Source organism: Hipposideros armiger, unplaced genomic scaffold (assembly GCF_001890085.2).
Source record: "Hipposideros armiger isolate ML-2016 unplaced genomic scaffold, ASM189008v1 scaffold_1596, whole genome shotgun sequence".
NCBI classification, from domain to species: domain Eukaryota; kingdom Metazoa; phylum Chordata; class Mammalia; order Chiroptera; family Hipposideridae; genus Hipposideros; species Hipposideros armiger.
Genome location: NW_017732946.1, coordinates 92,722 through 97,085, shown reverse-complemented (window position 1 = coordinate 97,085; position 4,364 = coordinate 92,722). Strand labels below are relative to the sequence as shown.

The 4,364-nt window shown below is 38.7% G+C and overlaps 1 pseudogene; it reads left to right on the top strand.

Moving 5' to 3' along the window:
• Positions 1 to 1,146, top strand: part of LOC109377875 (akirin-1-like) — a 14,125-nt pseudogene extending 12,979 nt beyond the window's left edge.
• The last annotated feature ends 3,218 nt before the right edge of the window (positions 1,147 to 4,364 follow it).

The following is a 4,364-nucleotide window of genomic DNA, read 5'->3' as shown; positions in this document are numbered from 1 at the left end:
CACCGCTGACTCTGCAGCAGCCCGCCCCTCCCGGCAGCGAGCGGTGCCTTCCAACGCTGGAGCAGAGTTTTCAGAACATAAAACAAGAATTTCGTTATCAAAGGTGGAGACATTCAGAAGTTGTTCTTAATCAGAATAAGCCTGTCCTTCGGAAAGTCAGTCTCACCCCTCATCGCTCACAGCACCGAGTTCTCCAGGTTCCTCCTGGATGAAGAAGAACCAGCCCACCTGTACTCTCTGATAAGTTAAAATAATAGGTGAGCGTCTCTTAAAAGACTGTGAAGATAAAACTCGGATGGAGTATGAGCAAACCCTCAATACCAAACGAGCAGAACAATATGAATCTTTTGTGAAATCCACACATGATCAGATTATGCGACCATATGGGACAAAGCCACAAGCTACGTGTCCTGAAGCTTTCTTGAGTATCTGGGTACCAGGTTTGACCTCAGGAGATGGCTGCTGTACACTTTTTGCAACTGGTTTGATATCACATTTCAGATCCAATTTTGCATCCTGGGGACACTTAAACGTTTCTGCAGGTCCATTTTATACAACTTCAAAGACCTGAAATTTTCTGGTAGCCACAGCATATCTTTCTTTTCTGCTCATCCAATAAACGGTTGTGCTCGACCGTGACAGACTTTCCAAAATGATACATGGAGAAGCAGTTTAGCAAAATATGCCCTTCTTGGCACACAACAAATGGAGTTACCCCAAGCACAGTTCTGTCAAAAGTGTGTGAGAGGGTGTATATGTGTGTGTATTTGCATTTTAAGTTATTATTTATATTGTGGAAGTTTTTTGATCTTGAGGATCCTGGCTGTGAATTTGATGCTTGACAATTATGGTTAAAAACATTTGCTTGGTCTACAGAAGATCATTAATGTTTTCTGACCATATAAGTTGTAAATGTGCGTTGTTTTATGTGTAGGTATTACTGTTAAATACAGGGACTGTATCCAGGCACAGAAGATGAATCGTAAGTTAGGATGGACATTAGATGTGATTATAATGCTAAAGCAAATGTCTGTGGTTCTAGGTCTACAAATGTATGGTGAGAAATTAGAACAAATTGGAGAAGGGCCATTTGATACAAGGACTCTGCCTAGCCGTTTAGAAAAATACTTTGACTCCAAGCCTTAAAATACCCACATGGAGTCTGTGCTCACTTCATTCACACAAAGAGCTCCCTGGACACTGACCCTCTGAAAAGAAATAGTCTCCCCTGGAGCAGAAGCATCAGGGCTCGCTTAAGGAGCGTCACATAGGTGAGCACGGGGCTGGGCCAGGCCCCCCAGCACTGCTACTTGGGAGGAGCCGCTTCCCCTTTCTATCAGTTACTACACGTAGATGGGATCCTTTGGTCACTTCCCCCAAATTCTTTGAGAGGTTCCCAATTCAACTGTTTGGTCTTTGTTTTGGCAACCCCTGCCCAAAATTCTTACAGACTGCTCTTCCCTTGTTGCCAAGGCCGAGGAACAGAAAGTAGCCTCTATTTTGAGGAGGTGCTAGTTAAGTATACATTCATTGTTTACTGTGACTTGTTCAGGACCACATTTTACAAAATGCCTTGTTTCATTTATTATTGTTTCTGGAAAGGAAAGCTCTAATAAAATTGTTTTAGTTTAAATATAAAATAGGTTTTAAAATTAGGGCTTGTTTTGAAAAATTCTGAGGTTAATTCAAATGTATGCCAATACCTTCCGAAGTAATGCTACGTTCAGAGACAGTTCTGATCAGATGGCTTAGAGAAATTTCTGGAATATTCACATTGGAAGATTCCTTATTAATGAATGTCTTTTACTTAAATCTAACCAAAAACTGCAATGTGATTCTTTGTGCATTTTCACTATATAGTGTTAACAAGCTTAGTTGCAAACAAATAAAATACTTAAGCTATTCGTTAAAAAAAAAGAAGCAGCAGCAGCTATCTTTTCCTCATTTATGTCAAACCCAGAGGCCATGTCTTATATTGCTCTATATCTTCAACACACCGCAAAATTCCTGCCTCTTAGCAAGGACTCAATTGGTAATTAAACAAATAAAGGAAGGACTATATCGGGGAGGGAAGGAAGGAGGGAGAAAGTGAGAAGAAAATGAGTCCAATATATTCTTGGTTCTTAGATTTTGTCTTTTTACTTTCTTTGCTTTATAATTTTGTATTACTCGAGATGTTGGTTAATCAAAAAAGTGAATTTTGTGTTTTGCGTTATTTCCATTTATTTTATTGCAACCTTTGACAAAACACTAGTTTGGAGATTTGTTCACAGAAGCATATACTAATTCTAAAACTCCCAGACAACGTGTAAACTATATATAGCATTTAATTGGTTTGGTTTAATTTTCTGGCTTACAAAAAACACTCATTACAGAAAGCAATGCAGCAGAGGAAGAGCAAAGCTAGATGAGGAGGTGATAAGCTTTTTGAGTTTTTCTTCCAATTCATAAGGTAGCAGAAACGATTTGCCTCAAAGGAGGTAGGTCATTCAATGTTTTGGTGGTTTTGGTAGGACAATATAAAATTTGTAAAAAACTCATTTCTTTTACTTTCTTGGTACAGGACAGGGTTGTTTGCTTTCTTGAATGCAATGCACATCTTTTTAAAACAGTTTGCTGCCTCTTGGAATAGCGCTAAGGCAAGTTCTAATTTATATCTGTTTGTCAGTAGGAATCTGGCTCCTTGAGATGCAGCCTCAGCCTCAGCATGGATCGCTTGCAGAATTTTATGGAAGTAACTAGAGCTGTAACCCTCATTCTGGTGTTCTCTTTTATGTATGATTTCTTTAACCAATTTCATAATTTGAGCTGTTGTCTTGTTCATGATATCTTTTTCAATATCTTCCACAGAGGGTCCATATACTTGAAACTTTTAAGAGGTGATAACATGTTTAGAATAATTGATAGAAAACGTTTTCTTTGTATCACGATACCTAATTGTGTTCACAATATTGGGATGCTGTTTAAAATGCTCTAGGAGAATATTCTCGAGCTCAATATCGATATTGGGACCCTCGGCAGATGGGACTGTGGGAGGCAATAGAACTGATATGTTCTCTGACCAGATCTCGTTGAACAGATCTCTCAGCTCTTTATCATGTAGCTCATTCCCCCGGGGGGACTCAGCTATCTCTCTGATTTTTTCTAATAACTTAAGTTCAAATTTTACTTTTTACTCCTTAAAAAGGTCTTGTATTTTCTTTCCACTATTTAGATCGTCATATTTTCTCATAGTTTCTACTATAAGCTCCTCTTTAAGATGCTTCAAATCATCTTCAAATCTTCCTTTCCACTGAGCCAAGATATCTCTGTCTCTGTCTTCTCGAAAACACCTTTCAAATTCATGCTTAATGGCTTCGTGTTTTTCTACAATTCTATTGTCAATTGACTTTCTCTTGATCTCCTNTATATATATATATATATATATATATATATAGTCACAGGATGTGGAGCATAGTGTGGGAGTGGAGTCAAGGGAATTGTAATAGATATGTATGATATGGGGGGAGTGGGGCGGCAGATTGGGGGAGTGGAGTTGTGACAATGAGGGGTAAAAAGTATAACTATTGCACTGTGTTGTACACCTGAAATTAATTAAAAATATAAAACAAAAAAATCAAAAACACCAAAAGCAAACAAGCAAACAAACTCAAGGGACCTCTTTAGCTGAGAGAACTTTGGCTCATGTGCGGAGACTAAGGACCAACGGGAATGGGAACTGAGCTGTTTATTCTCTCCGCTGTACATGGATTCTCTCTTCAGATCAGAGGTGATGGACAACACCCGCTGGCAATATCCCAGGAACCCATCCAGTTATTGCCAGGTGCTGAGTTGTATTTCAGAGGTGAGGTTGGGGGAGCTTGAGATGTGGCTTGAAGTCTAGTGTTATCTCACATGGGGGAGAGTCTGAGAAAGAAAAAGAGATTGGACACTAATGTACCGAGAGCAACTTCCCAAAGTGTGTTTTGATTCGCTTTTGTTTATGTTTGAAAAAGATGATGTTGTGATTCATTCATTGGGTTTGAGAAGCAATTAAATGAGCAAAGTTAAACATATGTCTATGCTTATAGGACTTCTAGTAGCCTTTAACTTGCCAGTACATATTGTCAATATTCAAGAAGACTGTGGCAAAATGTGTTTCCCAAACATTTTTGATCATAGAAGCCTTTTTAGGGGGTTTTTATAAAAGTTTTTAAAAATTGCATTATAATGAAATATTTACCGTTTATACTTTTTTTTTTTAAAGATTTTTATTGGGGAATTAGGGGGATAGGAACAGTGCTGGGGAGTTGGGGGAAGGGGAACAGACAAGTTGCCGTCGTTTCGTTCCTCAATCTAGTTGTGGAGGACGTCGCTTCACTGGC